Below are 20772 nucleotides of genomic sequence, written 5' to 3'. Positions count from 1 at the left end.
AGCGCGCCGCTGGCGTTTGGCCACGCGAGCGCCCCTAGACAGCTACACACCCACTGCAAACACGCGGGAGGGGACGCAGCCCTCGTCCCGGAGCCGCCGCCTGCGGTTTCCCAGTCGGGTCCTCCCTTCTCCAGGGCGCGCACAGGGTTAAGTGAGCTCCCTCCTTCGCTGGAGGGAGAGGAGGGGGAGGGCGGGAGGAGCACACCGTCTCAGGCTGGGGTACCTCCGAGTTAGTTGCACGTTGGAAACCTGTCGCCGTCGCTCGTGAGTCTGGCATGGTCCCTTGTCACCGCCGAGGAATGAGCCCTGGGAGATAACGTCGGGGTCGGCGGTCTCGCCCACGCGCCCAGCTCTCCCGGCTCCCAGCTCAGCCCCTGCCTGGCCTTCCTCCCCGCGCGTCGGGCAGCTCCGAGGCCGCCGCTGCCGCGGGGCCACCGAGCCTTCGGACCAGGGCTGGCAGTTTTCAACGATGGGCAGGAGGGACCTTGGCGGCGACCCCTAAAACAATACCATGCCCCGGGAGTCCTGCTGCTGCCGCGCCTGCTTCTTCCCGTTCCACCTCCCGGACCCGGTCGGATTCGGATGAGTGCATTTCCAGGACACTGGGCCGCCAGGTAAAGCGAGCTGAGGTGCTACGGGGAAGTTTCAGTTAGCTGCTGGATTTCCTTTTCTTTCTTTCTTTTTCTTTTCTTTCTTTGAGCCTGCGGAGGGTGGTTAGGGTTTGCATTTTACTCCATAAACTAATAATAATTTCTTTAGCTTTTACCCTGACTTTAGGGACCCTGTGCTCTGGCCGGATACACATGTCCTCTAAGGAGTTTTGTGACTGAGCTGGGGGTCAAAACGCCCATTTCCTTGCGTGCTAGAAGCACGGGTCCTAAACGAAGTTTCCCGATTGCCCTAAGCTCCCGAAGTCGTTTCCCTTGAAAGCGTCTCGTAACTTTGACGCGCGGCAGTCCGACGCTTGTAATGGCAGCAGCGGGCGTCACTGTCAAGCGCTGATACCCGAAGCCGCCACCCGCCCGCTGCCAGCAATCCGGGATCAATGAGCTGCTGAAATAAGGGGGGGGGGCGGCTCTTTCCCTTGAAATTGACTGGGTGTGATTTTCCAAAACCCAGTTCCTCTGCTGCCCTGCAGGTGCCCCTGGGGCTGGCGGTCATCGCGCCTCTCTGAGGATGCCCGGGCTGGCAGGGCGAAGCCGCGGGGAGCACTGGAGGCTGAGCCCCGCGGTGGCTTTCCCTGCGCCTAGAGCGTGGGTCTCAGAGGCCGGTTGGTAACGACCCCAGGTGCTGGACGCTGGCGTAGGCAGACGCCGTGAGTGGCTGGGCCAGGGCCTAAGCAGCTGCCACCACTTCCCCTAGGGGCTCCCAGTCTCTGGGAAAGACACTTCTGCTGCCCTCACCAGTCCAGGGCTCTCCCAGAACTTTCTGCGCGTGGTCCCCAGACCGAGGTGCGGAGACAGATTTCCTAACTCACAAGGGAAAGGAAGCCACTGGGAATGAGGATGTCTGCCGGGGAGCAGATGCCACCCTTACGTTTTGGAAAACCCCAGGAGCAGGCGAGGAGTTCTGCTGTGGGAGATTTGCTGGTTGGGGGGTGTAGCTACAACCGCACTGTCTTAATGGGATTTGCTTCTGGAAGCTCCCGAGATCACACTCTGTTCCCTTAGGGTTAGCATGCCCTCTGAACCCCCTCCTTTTTGCATCATTTTAGGTTGCACTTTTAAGTTTGGGGTCAAAAGCGGACCATGCATATGTCAATTAAATCACTTTCCTCGTCAGCCTTGTACAAAGGAAGAGAAAGAAGGGGGGGGGGCAGGCGAAGGAGCTCGAGTTCGTGAACTCAGGTGGTGTCTGCCCGCGTGTGCGCACGTGTGACTGACTACGTGTGTCCTGTCGGCGTGCAGGCGTGCCTCGGGAGACAAATCGGGCATTTCTCCAACTCGGCTTACCAAGCTTTAGACTGTCGCATCCGTGAACGTAGTAGACACAACAGGGATGTGAATTGGGGAAAAAAAAAGGGGGGGGGGAAGTATTGCCAAGTGACTCAGACTTTGAACTGGGGACTGAAGTGCCCAGTGCCATCTCGCCTGGGGTTCCTCTGGAAATCAACCCCCGCCTGTCACAGGGGACGCCCTTGCCAGACTGACTCTTCATCCCAAAGAGCTCACTGGATCCCTAGGGCGTTGGTCCCGGGCTCCCTTTAAACTTGCCAATTGCTTCTTCTTCGTGGCTCCTTCGACAATGACTGCGTTTCGGTGCAGCCCGACGCTTGGCGTGGGCTCGCTCTCCCTCTTCTGTTCAGATGCTGCCTGTCTTCGGACTTGTTAAAACACGACAGCAATTTACACGAGGCAGGAGGGATAGCGACGAAAGGGGGAGTAAAGCAGACCGCCACCCCCAAATAGGATACGTGCCTTCGGTTTCGTAGATAACTTTTCTACCTTTGCAAAAGAGACTTCCAGATGGAATTTCGCGGTCTCCGTGTACCTACTGACCTTCAGTAGCTCTCCATGTGTTTTCTAAAAATTTGAATTATCATTATTATTTGGGGGGGGTTATACACTTCAGTTTGTGGGGACAACTCATCTACAGAGCACCACTCCCCCCCCCCCCCCCCCCCCGCCAGCAACTAGGTTGACGGGAGGATGTGAAAGTGTTTAAAAACTCTATCGGACTCTTATTAAATTTCCTCAACGAAAAGTTTACTGAAGGAGACGGTCTTGAGCGGACCTGGGATGAGCTGGGAACGGGGCGGGCGTGTGAAATAACGCCATTTTGGTCGACAGGCTTTATATATATATATATATATATATATATATATATATATATATATATATATATATATATATATATATATATATATATATATATATATATTCCTCCCTCCTCTCATCTCACATTTCCATCATTTCTGCGTCTTAAGTCATTGAGACTCGCTCGCGGAAGTACCTTAGACAGACGTGGGGGAAATCGTCTTCCGTGTCCCCTTGATGCCTGATGGCTAGGACCTGGGGGTGGGGAGAACGAGGCCGCGGCTTCCTCGAGAGGAGGCGCGCAGGGTCAAGGTGGCATTCCTGGGTTCCCCAGCGGCCCCGTCACTTTCTCCGGGGAGGACAGGGTTAAAAGCCCAGTCTGACTTTCCCTCTTGGAAAGCTTTGGGTTGCAGCAGCCGCTCCACCTCCCCCCGCACCCCCCTCCCACCGCCTCGCCGCCCCCCTCCGCCCTCCACCCCCGTGCATTCTTCAAACCAGAAAAGTGGGAGGGACTCCACCCTGGCGGCTGGAAAAGGAGGGAGGGAGAGAAGGCCGTGGGAGGGGAGCGCGAGCGAGGGCAGCGAGCGCGCGAGGGGCGGCGGAGCGAGAGCGCGAGGGGGAGCGCGGGCGCGGCGGAGGCGATCCCGCGAATTCATTACAGTAAACATCTCCCGGGGGTGTCCGCAGGGTGGGGGTGGGGACCTCCGCGCCTACATTAGCCGCTCCGCGTCCCGCCCGGGCAGTCGCTCGGTCGTGTGGCTGGAGCCGCCTGCCGAGCCGAGTCGCCGCCCTCGGAAACCCCCGCGCCCGCCTCCGCGCGCCCCGCGCCGCTGGCTCGGCACCTCCCCGCCGGGCGCGGGCCCTCCGCGGGGCGCCGCTCGCTCGTTCACCCGCCCGCCCGCCCGCCCGCTCGCTCTCCACGGCCATCGCGCTGGTCGTCGCCCTTCTTCCCGGGGTCCGTGGGCTGTGCCCAGGCGGAGGTGGAGAGGAGGCGGGAGCTGCGGCGGCCCGAGCCCAGAGAAAGTGGCATGCCCGAGCCCTGGAGGCGGAGGTGGCGGAGGACGGGGGAAGACGATGCCGCAGCTCCGTAGGGGACGCAGGCGACAGCGAGCCAGGCGAGCGGGCTGCCCGGGCGCCGGCGGGCTGCGGGGAGGCGCGCTCTGCTCCCAGGCTCCGGCCTCCGCCGCCCAGCGCGCCCTCGCCGCGGGCCACCGGGAAGGGCTCCAGCGGCCGCCGCCGTCACCGTCGCCCGGAGGACCCGGCAAAAGTTTGGATCTGAGGGAGGGCGCTGCGCCGAGCCGGATGACCACCGGGGCTGGAAGAAGACCCCGAGAACCTTCGCAGGTAACGAGCACTCCCGCGCCCCACACGACCCTCCAGCTGGGCAGAAGGACCTGGCGGGGCTGCTGCTCCCTCCTGTAGCCTTTATTGGCGCTTCCCTGGTCTGACTGAAAGTAGGAAGGAGGGGAGGCGAAGTTCACGATCTCAGGCATGGGTATGGATACTCAGCAGGGGCAGGAGATGCAGTCATGAAGTGTGTGTGGGGGATGCACTTGGAGTTTCGCTGAACCCCATAGGCAGCTGTGCGGGAAACGGATGTCCCAGGCGTTGGTGAGAGGGTGAGACCACTTGGCCCCAGCTGGAGATTATATATATTTAATATATGTATATAACTCTCTGGAAATTTATAACGTGCATTCAAGGCCTTTCAGTATGCCTGGATGCAAGGGCACGATTGACGGATTTATCTCACCTCATCCTCTCATTCTGTCACCCCCATTTAGTATCTTGAAGAAAGCAGACAATATTTGAGTACTCTTTCAGGTCCTTCTTTTAGTTAGCTCTAGACCTCAAATTTGAAAATAGGTGTGAAAATTGCAAGCAAAGTGGAAAAAGAAGACATGTGTCGTCCCCCCCCCCCCACCCCTCGCCCCGCCGTCCGCGCCGTTGACATCTCTGGGGCTTTCCCTCTCTTCCTTTCCCTTCCTGCGTCATGAAATAAGAACTTTAGGAGTCTCACATTCATTGAAGAGGATGTGAAACATGTGAATGATTAGTGACGTGGATTTGTAGTGTATGTGTGTGCGTGCGTGTGTAAGGGTTGGAAGGTTAGTGGTGTGACAAGGAGGCCCATTTCTTTTTCTCTATGTCTTGATGCTACCCGGTACTGGTGAAGACCTTGATGCTCCCTGGTACTGGTGAAGGCAGAGTGTAATCTGAGGCTGGGGCACTAGAGTGAAGATGGTCTTGTTTCTCGAACGACATCCCTACTTTTAAGCTAAGAAATTATCGACTATCTATTCCTAGAGCCAAAAGATTTCAACTCTTAATTTCCCACCCCTCCCTTTAAGCCCCCCCCATAGAGTTTCCAAAGCAGTTCTTGGGGCTGTTATGTGGTCTTTATTATCATCATCATTATTAGTTCTTCTGAAAACTCACAGTACCCTCATCTCTGAATGGAAATCGGTCTCCAAGAGCCTTTGATTAATCCTAATGGAGGGAATTTCTTGTTGAGCTTATAGAACGCTAATCAAGTAAGTGTAAGGCACAAATCCCCTGTAAATGCTCATGCAAGAGTGCGATGTCCTGATTAGATTTCCTTACATACTGCATTTGTGATGCAGAGCTTCTAAATGGGAGCTATTGCTGTGCATTCAGCTGGGAGGCTCTTTAATCACAAGGGTTTCAGGGCGCTTTGGAGCATGTCCGCTCGCCCACAGGCTTATTACTAAATTTATAATGTCTAACTTGCTTCAGCCAAAAGAGAATAGGAAGGTTAGCTTCCCTATCAGACTGAGATCCTCTGGAGCCCTAACTGGTATGACCTTATTAGATCTCCACAGCATTCCCCAAACATTTTGAAACAAATAGAATGCAGGGTTGGCATTTGTCCAGTGCTGTATACTAGGTGGTTGCAGTAGGAATGCAAAATTTTAGGTTAGCATTTGAAATGTTTGACCTGGGTTATGTTTTTAAATCAATCGCATGCACCAGATACATATGGTTTTCAGGCCACCATATTAGAAGGGAATCTATCTCAGGAGAATAGACACACCAAGAAAAGTTGCTTATATTTAACGAAGCATTTTGCTTCTGAATGCATAACTTTTCTTCCTCCTCTCAAAAGCCTGAAATAGAAATAAAAATAGGATATGGGTTAAACCTCGTAAGGACTTTTAGTAATTGCAGATGACAGAGTAACACCATATTGTCATGTTGAGTTGCAAATATCTGTGACTAGAGGAGGTTGGAAAATGAAATTTCAAACATTATTTCATGTTTCTGCTGGTAGGAACATGGACTTGTTAAAAAAACGAATTAGACTAGCTATATTGTAGCAGAACCTATTATACAGACTTTGCATGGAAAGCTTTTTTTTTTTTTTCTTTAAGAGCTCATGTCTTAACATTTCAGTAGTTTCATTGCAGTTTTAGAAATTCGAGAAAATGCTTTTAACAGAAGAAAGTAGATTCCAAAGGACTCCACACTGTGCATGGGATACCCTAAAGTCCCCAAAGCAGTCATGATTTTTCCTGCCACTGTGCTGAGTTTCAAATGATGTGATCTTATCCGAGTCTGACGTTGACCGGCTGGATTTAATTTGAACCTTCTCTGATGCTGCTTACATTTATATTCCAGCCTGCTGGAGAGTTTGACTCAGAATTTAGAACTACCTTCCTAAAGCGACCTTTGAGTTTCCCAGTTCTAAGCTGTGGTTTCAGAAAAAGCTCAAGTATGCCCACATGAAGTCTTCTTTCATGGAGACACAGTAGAGCATCTGATGTAGTCCTATTCCTCAGAGCTTCCTGGTGAACCAGGAAGAATCACTGCTTCTGTGATCATTAGCATCTGAAGTGGGTGTCCAGAGACTGACTTTTGCTCTGTTTTGAGAATGTTCAAGATAGGTCAAGGTAATGGAATACTATTTCTGTTCTGGTCATACCTTTCTGAATAATTATCTTTTGGTATCTTTACTCTTAATTCTAGTTCATTTTTTTCACTAGATATCTTTAATAACTTCGTGGTTTCTGCCAAAGTGATTCAAATTCAGTCCATTAGTGACCTCTATCTGTGAGAAGTGAATACTCATTGTTTTTCTTTCTTCTCCATGTCTGCCTACAGATGGTGTGTGGTGTGTGTGTGTGTGTGTGTGTGTGTGTGTGTGTGTGTATTTGTGTGGGGGGCAGCACCCCAGATCTTTTTGAATGTTGCATTTTTTTTCTAATTTAATTTTTTAATAGAGAGTTCAGTGTGGGTAATATTTTACAGTCATAATAAAAATGTGATTGTTGAGTAAAGAATGCTTATTCCATATGGCACTGACTATATATGATCAACATAAATAATGTCAGTGCTGTTTTCTACCAACTAGAACGATACATCAGGTAGACTTTTTTAGAGGTTCACAAAGCAGCTGAATCTAAGTGAAATTATTTTGCCCCTAAGCACTTACATAATAAGGGAACTTGAGACCCATCCAGTATGTATGTATGTGTGTGTGTGTATATATATATATGTGTGTGTGTGTGTGTGTGTGTATATATACACACACACACACACACACACACACACACACACACATGCCAGACTTCAAAGTAGTTCGGTGCATATGTCTTTAAGTTCAGTGGCTTCTGCTGTGAATCTATGGTGTAGATCAAGGTATAGGTGGAGAATGAGCAGGGTATTTATAAGCAGATGGTCCTTTTACTGATACTTAAAAAAATCTAATCCATAATACAGCTTTGTCTCCTGAGAGTTTTTTAAATAGAAATTTGAAGTTTAGTTGATTTTTCTAAATGTTAATTGAAGATAAAATTTACTGAATTTATTATGTGTGTGGTGCATATCATTATCTGACATTTTCCAGATGTTTTTTTGATATAGCAGTATTTGAAGATATGGAAATTTTTAGGAAGTTTTATTTCTTTTCCCTCAGGCAAGTTTTACCAAAAAGACATTTGTAAAGACCAACTATTGCTACTATTGAAGTAAGATAACCATTACAGTACCTTATTCCACTTTCTTTCTTGTCATTCCCACCCTGCTCACTTATTAGTGTCTCCTAAAACTACATGTTAGTGTTAGGAGTATATCTGTATGTGATGATACTTTCCAGTAATAAGTGACCTCAAGTTAAATATCTGTTTACAGTAACACACACACACACACGCACACACGCACGCACGCGCGCGCGCGTGCGCGCGCCATGTTTGGACAGAGATTCTTTTCAGGATTTCAAGTATGTTCTCTTTTTAAGAACTATGACACAAATATTTTAATAAAGATATCCTTCATTCTTAGGAATACAGAGACTTATTTCAGTTTCATGAAACAGTAAAACACTGTATTAGCAAAATGATCAGTGGTGTTTTGAGTGCATGGCCAAAATCTTTTATAACCACCATGTTTCTTTCTTTCTTATCCCTCTTTGGCGAATTTCATATCTACTTTTTCTTTTGTTTTGTTTTCTTTAATTCCTTCTCCTGTGGCTCTTTGAAGTGATTCAAAATTAAACAGTAGTTACATTTTAGGGAAATTCATCATGCTATGCTCAGGATTTCAGAAGAGTTAATGATGCAGAAAAAGTCCTGTAAAACATCTTTCTAAAAGAAGTCCTTCTCTTTCAGGCTTCCCACTTACTGGCCTCCTGTACCTTTTGCAGTGAATTGGAACTCCGTTATTTATTTATTTTTCAAATACCACCTCTAACTTAATTTCATGTGGGATGTATTTCTGCAGAAGCATGCTGTGCCATGTGTCCTGAGTCTCCCGAACAAAGCAGCGTCCTTGTTACCGATCTGTTCTCAGGAAAGGACAAGTAAAGTATCCTGGTGTAATTTGGGAAGTCAGAAGACCACATTCATGACTCTCAAACACTGGTCAGTTATTCTACTCATAGTTAATAAGGACATGTTTTTTTTTTTTTTTTTTTTAAGATTAGTGGTTAAAGAATCCAGCCCTTTCTGAAACATTTATAAAATAAATCTCTGAGGTGCAAGAAACTTGGGAAAATGTTTTCTGTTACCTTAGTTCACAGGTCATATTGCTGTATTTCTTTTCTATTTATTAGAGCTTTCACGAAATAGATAAAAGCATTTCCTATATGAACTTTTTAAGAACCTGAGGTGTTTTTTTTTTTTTTTTGTTTGTTTGTTTGTTTTAAGCAAAGGAGTTCAACCCATTGAAAACATCATGTCACAAAGTTCTTAGATGTGAATTGCCTTCAGAACACTGGGATCACCTTTATGGGGTGTGTAAGAAATAGTGTCCTCCATGTCACTTCACAAATGCAGTGCCCATTGAAGTGCACAGAGATCATGTGGGTTAGTGGAAAACATTAGAGGCACATTCATCCTGAAATAGGTACACATGCTGGTGTCACTCTTGTCCCCAGCTGCCTATGGGTGTCACTTTCATAAGAATCCTATGTCACTATACTCAGCTGCTCAGAAGAAAGAGTTGATGCAGGGATTGACATGCTCACCTACACATTTGATAAACAGAGGCAAGAGGTGAGGGGAATAACATGCATGACTTTTACCCTAATAATTTCATACAGATATTTTATATTTTGTTTTTATTAGACATGGGCATATTTAGTATGTCAACAGCACTTGTTGGTACCATCCTCCCCCCCCTCCCCTTTCTGAAGAGATATTCCTTGTTGGGGATGCAGGTCAACCCCATGGAGATTGTGGGTCATGCATTGTGAAGGCAGCAGTCCATTATGGGAGACAGGCAATGTCTCTGTACAAAATGTCCCAACCTGTGGCTCTAACAATCTTCCCCCACCCTCTTCCACAAAATTCCCTGAGCCATCATGATGGGTACATGTTAAGTCTACTTCAGTGATGGGCTCTTAAGAGCCTCTGGATCTCTGGTTTGGTAGGTGTTGAGTGTCCTCAGTGTCTATTTCCTTCACTTTTGTGCTGACATCAGATTCAATGAGAAAGCAGCACTCTTGCTCCTTTCACTTATTCCTTTGTGGTTTCACCTGGGGCCAGGGTGGAGTGTGCTGGGTTATTTTCATATCAGATTTTATTTATTCCAACTGCCTCTATAAACTGGTGAAGGAATGGCCTATCTGCCCATCTTCTGACTGGTATGACAGGCAGCACAGAATTAAAAGCCTCCTGATTTTGCTGAGAGTTAAAGATGAACATCTATTTTATTAAATGGATGTGGAACTCTCCATATATATATGTTACAATTTTAATTCTTTATCAACTGATAAAAATGATCAGAGCTGTATACTTTTATTAAAATAGTAAAAACTCCTTACAATCATAGGTATAGTTAGATTAAATTGATGGAAAATTTTGCATCTCTCCAAACATTGAGATTAAAAGTTTGCCTCTTTTGAATAATTTGATGCTTTAGACATTTGGTTCTGAAGTGTGGTCTGCCATGAAAAATATGGGAAATTGTTTGGGAGGAAAGTAAGAGAATTTGCAATCTTATGTCAGCATATTTCTTCCTATATTTGACCTTGTATGAATTGCTTAATCTCCTGGAGACTTAATTTGCTCTTTGCAGAGCTCAACAGAGTTGTTGAGAAGTCAAATCAGAAGAATGTGTATAAAAATACCTTGATAAACATATCATGTTATATGCTCACAGAAAGGCATTATTCAAGTTGATAGCATTTAGCACTGCATGATTATCCTATGAAAGGATACATAGGCATTCTTTAATTAATATAATATCCAACATAGTACTTGGCATGTCAGAAGCATTGGTTCTTGTGTGGGGGATTTCACCCAACTTGTGAAGTTTCTGATAGGTCCTGGAATGATTTTTTTCCCATTAATTTAGTGAGGGGTTATTTCGTTTTGTGAGCTTGTTCTATATTCATAAAAGTCTCCTTTACAAGGAATAAATGTAATTAAGATTAGATGAGTTCAAGGGCCAAACTTTCCTTTCCTTGTACCATTGGCTTGCTGATGGAACTTGAATTTATCATGAAGGGACTCCATTAAGGATCTTTATTTGGAAGAAATCATCACATTTCCTTTAAATAAGGTTCCTTCTATTTTTGACTAGATTTGAGTGTTAGCCATGGAAATTACCTTGTGTAAAACAGTATCAGTAAATATGAACAATTTTTTAAAATGTTTCACAAGGTAAGCCATGATTATGAAAAAGATTATCATTTTAGTACTTTGGCAAATCTTAACTCATTACCCATGGATAGAAAGATCTAATTTATTAGCATTGTATGCCTTTCTGATGTTTATATTGTGTCACTCAAACCTGGTGAATCAGTATGGCTTACTTCTGTATTTTTTGTTCACTTATATTTTTGCAGCTGTCATATCTGAAACACTCAGATCTTCCAAAATTATTCATGTCTATTTCACATTACAAATTTCCTTATGTGTGGTCTTTTTGAATGTTAATTCTTAATTGTTTCCTTGTTTCTTAGTTGAAACATATGTTTCACAAACATATGTATCGGGGAAGAATGTATTTATAAAAAGTAGATTCATGGTTAGTTCATGATTCCTTGTCAAAATGAATATCTCAATCATTGATTTGAAGTTCTTGTCCATTTCTGGTTTGCTATTCATTCAAGTTCTAAAATTTGCTTTTATTTATTTAAGGTTGGTATTCATGTAGCAGCTGGCCATAGACATAGATATTTTTTAATATGAAGACATTACTTGCATAGTATCTAAACACCTTAGATTTTGATAACATTGAACAATATTTTAAGAAGGAAAATTTCTTATCTGCTATGAAATTTAAAAAGTGAGAAGGATCTGCAAGCATTGGTGTGGGGATTTAGTATGTGAGAACCTTTGAAGTGTACACATGAATGTAAGTTTAACAGACCGTGATCACAAGGTTTAGTGTCACACTAAGGTAAGATGCTATGAGTTGAGCTCAAATTTCCCTGAGAAAATAAAATAACATGGTGTCATATATAATTTTTAGATGGAGATTTTCCTTTCCATAAAGGTCCTAGGGAAGTTTTATGTGAGCAAAAGTACAACATGCAGTGAGAAAATGCCTGGTCCTCATGGAGGAGATATTACACTGTAGAAGCAGAACATACACACCTGGTGATGACAAAAGCTAATTCATTCATTTGGAAGAACCTTAACAGTTGACCAGTCGTTGATGGCAGCTGTATACTAGGGTGAGCCTGGGAAGTACAGACATAAGTAGTCCAAGGTCTACGCACTGAGGCTGACAGAGTGATGAGAAGTGGGGGATGCCCACAATTGAATCACAACTGAAGACAATGCTGTTGACACAGATGTGTGTACCAAGAACAAGCAGCAAAAAGAACTCTGCATTTGGATAGCCATGTTCTTATGTTAGCTTTGCCCATGGTTAACTTTATAAAAGGGGGGGATTTTTAAATGCCTTTTAGTCTTTGTCTCCTTAAGTAGAAAATGCCAAGGGATGGGTATGTAACTTTGTGGTAGATAACTTTCTTAGTTTAAACAAGTCTCTCACTTTCATTCCCAGCCCAGGGATGGGGAAAGAAAGGAAGGAAGGGACATATGTAAATGTCAGATGTTCACAATAGGTATCCTTCTTCCTGCTTATTTACATAGTCAGGTTCTGGTACTGTGTAGTAGAAACCAAAGTTCACTGATTCGACTGGTCTCACTCTCTAGCTTGCCTATAGGCTCCCCCTTTCTCGACCTCATGAGTGCTGTGAGTACAAGTGAGATGCCATGCCTTCTCAGCATTTAGGTGGGTGCTGCAGGAGCAAACTCTGCTTCTCATGCTTGTATGAAAGATGCTTTACTCACAGAGATATCTCTGCATACTAAGGAAATACAACTTTATACAGTTACAAAAGGAATTTTTAGCTAATGGGGTAGGTGTAGGATAGTGGTTTGTGAAGGAACTTGGGTAAGGGAAGGGTGGACAGACACAAGAACTTTTCTCACATTAAGGTTCAAGAATGACAAAGTTTCATCGGTATGGCTTTTGGGACCTGAGAATTTTGTCTCATGTACTTTCATCAGTAGAAGTGCATCCTTCCATTCTTGACCAGTGCCTATAGCTTGCAAGGAATCCCAAGTCTAGGCTGAAGCTTGGAGCACAGCAAACTCCCATTATTATGTCTTTGCCAACTGTAGCAGTTACTTTGTCTTTGCTGGGACAAAACATCCAACCAGGAGCAGCTGATTGGAGAAAGGGTTTATGTCATCAGCATGCCAATTTGGAGAAGAAGTTTCATCATGGTGGAGAAAACATGACAGTCAGCTCACCTGTTCACGTGTCAGCAGCAGGGAAGAATTATTCTGAGGGCAACAGACCTAAACACCCAGGGGGCCGGACTAATCAACCCTAAACCTTCCCTCAGTGAGTGACATGGGTCCTCCAGCAGGGGTCCATATCCCAAAAGCTCCATCAGCTGGTTAACAAGTAGGAACTTAATTACAGACATATGAGGCTTTGGGAGACATTTAAAATTCAAATCATCATACCAAGGTACAGATTTTTTTTTTTTAATTTTCAATCACAATAAGATTTAAACACTTGCTATGCACAATTCACTTCATATTGGATTTGGAATGAGAACACTGGGTTATCAGTTCAGTGTAGAAACATTTTTTTTTTCAAAGATCATTTCAATTAATTTAAATATAGTCACACCACTTCCATAGCCTATACTACTGAGTAAGCCCAGTGCTTAGATGTTCTGGTTAACACACACAATTAATTTGAATTCATATATGCCTTCAAGTGTGTAGTCTAATTCTAGACAATGATTGAGATGTTTTTAACATTGTGATATGATAAAATTATTGATGTCAGAAAGCTAGATTTAACAGGATGTTAAATAAGCCCCAACCTCCATGTTGGGCAGTACAGTAGCTTTCCCTTTTAAGATTACATAATATATAATATAATCTCAACACACATAATTAATCAAATTGGCACAGTGACTACTGGCAGGCATCCGGCGACCTTTTATAAGCTGTTAACATCTGAGTTAAGTCGCTTTTGAACCAACATTCAACCCAACAAAAAACAATAAGACCTTGTTTTGCAACTTTAGGAAATATAAGAGATTAAAATTCTTTCGGAAATGGTTCTTTTTTAAAAAAAATATTTTTTTTTTTTTTTTTTTTTTTACCAAAATAGGTAAGAAACAAGTCAAGTAGTGCTGACAGCAATGGAATTTAAAACTCCAGTCTAATAATCTCAGATGTCAAGCAATGCCAGTCAGAAATCCATTGGAGTCACAGCTTGCAGCTGAGGATCGGTTGGAGGCTGAATTCTTCTGACACACCAGGCACCTTTTAACTTTTGTGCTGGGTGTTCAAACAAGATTCCATCCATGCTCACAAAGTAGTGATAAATTAAACGATGGTTAAGTGAAGGTACTAGATAAAATGCAGGCTCTTGCACACTTTCATTACTGACCTGAGTAATGTTTAGAATTTTTATTTTTTTCTGACCCACAGATGATTCAGTGAGTATATAACTATGTAATTGAGAGTCACTTGGGAATTTCCAAAAGTATTTTGTGTGTACATTTGAAAGCTAAAAAATCCAGATTTGTTTAACTCTATTCTTCAGATATCGGGAATGGATTCTTTCTTGGGAACTGTGGTCTTACTAGAGCCAGTGTCTCCTGATCATTCACACTAATATGGAAATAACCAGAGTTAACTTCCTACAACACCAAACAATCAAGACCAAATCACATCATATTCTTCATTCAACTAAATCTTGGCTACCCATTTCTTGTAGATATAGTCAATCCAAAAGTGTTGTCCTATTTTACAAGATGTATGACCATGCAAGTGTCAAGGCTTCATTCCAACATTTTTCTTAAATATCTGTTCTGGGAAGCTGTGGTCCGAAGTGGTATGGTACAGCTCTCTTCATCTTCAGCCTTTCCCACAGAGTGTATTCTTTCCCTACAACCTTACTTGTTTATTGTCCTATTAGCAGGCTCTTAATACCACCTTCCTTCCTGGTCAGAATAAATTCCCTCTTTCTCTGAGCTTGTTCCGCATTCTGTCTAATCTTTACTGTCTCACTGTTCATGTGGTGCTGTAATGTTTCTGTTTCTCCCTTTGGACTTCAGATAGTTGGGTTATTCATTCTGTTTCCTTTGTGTTAGCAAAAGTGTCCAATGTCCCAAGTCATGTGTACGTATAATTGAATGAATACACATGTAACTGCACTTGTTGATCTTGAAAGACAAGATCTTTGTAGTGTAGAAGAGAAGGGCTGTTTTGGCAGAAGTACCCTTTAATTCCCATAGGATAGTTGCCTAATGGCAATAAGAAAAATCTCCATCTTTTGACCTTTCTCCAAGCAGGTTTTGTAAGCAAAGCATCAAGTACTCCAACCCACATATGAGGGGATTCTGATGCCACATGAAATAGATGTTTTTAAAGACATGATTTCACTTTATGACATATATTTGTTGTTATAAAACTGTTTGCCAAGTAGATGCTCAAACAGATGTGTGTATTTCCATGGAATGAAAACTTTAACTCATTGCCTTAGATTATATCTGTTTGGGCAGAATTAAAGACAGCAAAGAAAAGAACGTGAGGAAATTTGTGTGTTTGCTCTATTCTGTTTTTTTCTTTTTTAATTGGTGTTGTTTGCTCTTATTGTATTTTACTTATCCTAGGCAGATTCCTTCTTGATGGGGTGCTCTTGAGAAGCCAGGACTCTCTGGGGAGGACCAAAGAAGGCTAGAAAATCTAGCTTTTAGTCACTCCTTTCTCCAAAATGCAGGGTCTATTTTATTTTCATGATTTTCACATTGAGTACAGCAAAGGCCATGCAAAGGTTATTATAACTTCTGATTGTGCATGTTGTAGTAGGATCTAACAGTAAGTGGATAATAGTGACTACAGAAGGGGAAATTTATATTCTGTTTTTTGCCAGAATACAATTCTAACAATTGGATTTCATGGTGGATTATATATTGGCAGACAAAGATGATATGTGGTATGATTTATTGTACATGTGTGTGTGTGTGTATGGGCGCGCACACCTATCTTAAACATTCTGCTCCCCTCTCCTGTTTTTCAAAGACAATTTTCAAAGGATGAGGTTTATTTTGTGATGCTTCCTCTATGGTTCTCTCTGAGTGGCCTATACATTGTCCACTATTTTTACTCCAGTTAGTAAGGCAAGGCTATTAACCCGAGAAGGTTTGTTCACAAGTTACTTTCTTTTCACTCTGAGGGTTTGAATTTTATATTGCTCACATTTTCTGTTACTAATTTGTGTAGTACTATGAACAATGTCTCTCCTGAGTCATAAATTACAGTGAGTGTTCCAAGGATACCTTCTCATCCAAAGGAGCAATAATCATAACAGCCATGATAAAAGTAGGAATTAATGTTTTCATAGATAGTTCTTTTTTACACTGCTGATTATCTCCTTCACGTATACTACTACATTTAAATCTTCATAGAATCTTTGTAAAGTAGATTCTGTTGGACAATATTGCTAAAAATTCTGATTTGCACATACAAAAACTGACAAAGATTTTTGCTTACTTTTCTTATTTTACAGTTATTATTAGTTAAGTTTGTGAAATGGAACAATTAAATCACAATGTAGTCTTTAATATTTGTGTGGGGTAGAGTGAAAAATACTTTTGATATCGTTCAGTAGAATGGAATTAGTGAGTGGAACCCTAGCTTGGAAGTAAATCAGCAAGGATAAGTCTAACGACTTGATGACAGTAATGCATAGGTTCAGATAAAGCTAGTGATGTCTGGCTGCATTAATTGTGTAGAAGGCTCTCCATTCTTTTCCCTTTTGCTTTACCAGCAATGCTAATAAATAGTTAAATGGATCGATTTAAAATTCACTTTTTTTCCTCACCGTGGAGGTGATAATGGGCAATGAAGTGACCAGAGGACAGATAATAGCATAGAGTTTGTAGCCTGAAAGAGCCTGGAATAATGGAGAATTGACTGTGTTATAAATAGGTCAGATTCATTCCTCTTCTAAATCTATGTAATTGCTCAGGCGATAGCCTTTTATTGGGTGAAGAAATGATCCAGAGATGGACTATGTAAGGCTTATTTCATGTTGATGACTTGAAAATAAGCAAAGTATAAACTCTTAAGTCTTCACTATGATTCATTGGATCTGTGATTAGTCCTCCATTTAAAAATTTTTTTTTAAATTTATCTATTTGAGAGAGACAGACACAGAGAGAAAGGCAGAGAGAGAGAGAGAGAGAGAGAGAGAATGGGTGTGCTGGGGCCTCAATCCCCTGCAAACAAACTCCAGACGCGTGCATCCCCTTGTGCATCTGGCTAATGTGGGTCCTGGGGAACTGAGCCTCGAACCGGGGTCCTTAGGCTTCACAGGCAAGCACTTAACCACTAAGCCATCTCTCCAGCCCAGCCCTCCATTTCTGTCAGATGCATTCATTTCTGCATGTATAAAAGTCTTGTTTTATTGCATTCCAGAATTATAATTAAGACCTTTCAGTCCCATGTCATTTATGTGTAAATGCTACTTGTTACATGTGGATATGGTGTGAATGCATCGTGGTGCACATGTGTGTGTGCACATATGTGGAAGCCAGGGGTCAACATTGAACACCTTATGTGAATGCTGTTCACTTTTCATTTTGAGATAGGGTCACTCAGTGGACCTAGAGCTCATTGCTTGGGTTGTATACACTGGCCAACAATGCTGGGGGATCCTCCTGTGCCAGCCTCCCTAAGGTTTGGGATTACAGATGCATGTTAACATGCCTGGAACTTCATGTGTGTGCTGAGGACGTTAATTTAGGTCCTCATGCTTTTCCAGTGAGCCATCTTCCTATCCTGAAATCAAGTGGTCCATTCCTTAATGCCTTCATTCCCCTAAGGCAGTATACAATGACCTGTATTTGTTTTCTGTGCGCATATATCACTATAGTCCATTAGCAATCATGAGGTCACCGTGCTTTTTTTTGGATTAGGTCAGACTCCACGTGCCCATTGATAGGATGTTTATGACAGGGGGTAGGACTCATGTGTCAGAGAACTTGGGAAAATGGCTTGCAGCCATCTACATTCATTATACCATGGAAACACCACCATCTATGCTTGGCTTTCTGGTAAATTCCACAGTGCATCTATCTAGAATCGTACACTGGGTAAAATTCAAACAGTAGTTGTAATAAGAAATGATCAAGCCATTTAAAAAGAAACCGGAACCTCTCCAGTGTTGTTCTCAATGGAACCGTGCTGGGAAGGTTGAGCCATATGCATCTGACCTCCAGTCTGCAGCATGGCATATCTATCCTAAAAGTGAAGCTCACTTGGATTTTCTTGATTCCAGTGACAGTATGTTTTAGGTTGAGTCGGTAATTTTCAGTAAATTTCCACTCATGTTAAGTTCACATTTCTTTTCTAGACAAGATGCACTGCCTATCTAGCAATATTAATTCTGTTATCTTGCTTTGTTTTCTGTTTCTATACCTTGTATCACAACACCGTCCACGTTTGCTTTGGAATCTCACTCCTCCCACCTGAGCCCCCAGTGTGCTGGGATTATAGCTATGTTCTGCCTTAGCTGCCTGACTTGGAGTCAACTTTAGTGTTCCTCTTCATTTATGTTTATTTCTTTCATTATCAGTTCTCTACATTTTGATTTAAAAAAAAAAAAAAAGAATCTGTCCTTCTTGTCCTTTCCTCTCTGGTAAAGGTAGTGAAGCTCATATGTATCTTATATCAATCTCTCTTTCTCTGATCAGCATGCCACTTACATGATTGCATACCATTCTTCTTGATAATGTTGTTTCCTATTCCTTGTAGAGTTGAGTCTGGCCTTCTGAGTCAGACGCTTAAATCCTTCTTTCTGAAGTTTACCTTAATCTTTCCAACCAACGTTATATCTTCCCCATCTTCCCAACTAAATTTAGGCATGTTCTAATTATATACATACGTGTGTGTGTGTGTGTGTGTGTGTGTGTGTGTGTGTGTGTGTTTCTAAATTTAGGTATATATTTCTAACAGTTTAAGTGTAAGTATAAAGTGTTCCCAGATGCTCTGTCTCCACTATAACTGTGAGCTCAAGTAGAAAAGAAAACCTGCAAAAAAAAAAAAAAAAAGTTAAAATGACCTCCAGTGTCTAGACTCAACCATCCTCTGAGAAATTTACATATAGCACAAAAGATAGTGTATATCTTTACATATACTTGTTCTTTCAGGTTTTAAATGTTGAACAAATTAATGATTACAAAGTTTTTTAACCTATTTATTTTAAATATTTTATTTATTTATTTGAAAGAACGTGAGAGCAGAGACAGAATGGGTGTGTCAGGGCTTCTAGACACTATAAAAGAACTCCAGATGCATGTGCCACCTTGTACATATGGCTTACGTGGGTACTGGGGAAGTGAACCTGGATTCTTAGGATTTTCAGGCAAGTGCCTTAACTGCTAAGGCATCTCTCCAGCCCACAAAGATTTTTTTTTTTTGTTGTTGTTGTTTTTGTTTGTTTGTTTGTTTTTTGAGGTAGGATCTCACTCTAGTCCAAGCTGATCTGGAATTAACTATATAGTCTCAGGGTGGCCTTGAACTCATGGCAATCCTCCTACCTCTGCTTCCAGAGTGCTGGGATTAAGGGCATGATCCACAATGCCTGGCTTTATAAAAAAAAATATTTTATTTTATCTTTACTTATTTATTATAAAGACAGTGAGTGTGTGTGAGAGAGAATGGGCACACCAGGGCTTCTAGTCACTACAAACAAACTTCAGATGCATGTACCACCATGTACATCTGGCTTATTTGGGTTCTGGGAGTTGAACCTAGGTTCTGAGGCCTCACAGGCAAGTGCATTAACTGCTAAACCATCTCTCCATCCCTGATTACAGAGTTTTTACAAAAAGCAAAAACAACTCTGATGTATATGATTTTTAAAATGCTCTAATAGAAGCTTCCTTTGTTCTCTCAGTGGAGTACTTTTCAAAGCAGGCAGGCTTTCACTTTGAAAACAGGAAGGTAGAACATTCCAATAGCATCACGAGCCCACTCTTTATATTTGCAAAACCTGTACTCCTTCCAGACCTCCAGGCAAAAACAAATAAAAATAATCAGAGGCATTAGAACTTGATTATGTTGAATTGGATTCTTATAACCAAGGTTTGATAGCTAAAATTAGTGCTGTGGTAGTTTGTTCTGAAAAGAGATGCTTGCAATATTGCAAAATCAGACTCCAGCTTGCAGGTATCTTTGAAGTGATCTGGGTGCTTTGAAAAATACAATAATCACATGTTTTTGATTACCTTTTGATTACTTCCATAGCAAACAGGGAGCTTTGCATGGCGGAGGGTAAGTCCAGGGAGTTTGGACTTAGCTTCAGTATGAGTCCTGTTTCTGCCTCAGCTTATTAGGATGTATCTATACTTTTGTGTCTGTTTTCTCAATTTTTAATTATAGAAAAACTCACACTCATAGGTATATTGGACTGGTAGCATGTGTACTACTTAATACATATGGCATAGTAGTATGCATTATAGCCTTTATTTTCATCCTCCAACTTGGCATAGGACAGTTTTGTGGCTTCCACATAATCACTTTCCCCTGCACAGATAAGACAGTTCTGCAACTGATTCCCCCAAAGTACCCATCTGTTGGACCATAGTACATCTCACTTACTTCTCTATAACCAAATTTATTCTTGGTGTTTGGAAGAAGATAAGATACTCTGGAAATGGTTACTGCTCCATCTCAAGGAGGACCCTTACTACTGAAGAACTTGCACAATCAATTCTCTTTTTGAGAATGAAAGAGAAATCTTTCCAACAGTCTCATCATCTCAGGGACAAAGGATAATAGGTATTGCAAGAGAGGAATTACCCAAACAAAGTGATCTTCAAATAACCGCCTGTAGAGGAAACTGGCTTACCAACAGGGGAAAAGAGATTTCTGCTAAATTTCAGCTTGTCACCATAACTGAGACAATAGCAACATTCCTGATATATTCTATTGGGACAATGCTATAAATGTTTCCATTAGGTGGAAATCTCAAGTAAGAGCTTTTAAGAATGAACATGTAT

General features: G+C 42.5%; 1 protein-coding gene across 5 annotated transcripts in view; it reads left to right on the top strand.

The window, feature by feature from the left end:
• Window positions 1-207: 207 nt before the first annotated feature.
• Flrt2 (fibronectin leucine rich transmembrane protein 2) overlaps window positions 208-20772 on the top strand; it is a 95873-nt gene continuing 75308 nt past the window's right edge. For 2 of the 5 annotated variants that reach the window (XM_045153871.1, XM_045153876.1), the window contains exon 1: window positions 208-614. The gene's annotated coding sequence lies outside the window, so the exon portion shown is untranslated. Of the gene's footprint in view, window positions 615-3970; window positions 4101-8495; window positions 8636-20772 lie in introns of those variants that run through there. The other 3 variants (XM_045153874.1, XM_045153873.1, XM_045153875.1) reach the window with 3 other exon arrangements.

The sequence above is a fragment of the Jaculus jaculus genome, chromosome 7 (genome assembly GCF_020740685.1).
Source record: "Jaculus jaculus isolate mJacJac1 chromosome 7, mJacJac1.mat.Y.cur, whole genome shotgun sequence".
Classification (NCBI taxonomy): domain Eukaryota; kingdom Metazoa; phylum Chordata; class Mammalia; order Rodentia; family Dipodidae; genus Jaculus; species Jaculus jaculus.
The sequence above is the reverse complement of the archived record's forward strand: the minus strand, read 5'-3'. Positions and strand labels throughout refer to the sequence as shown.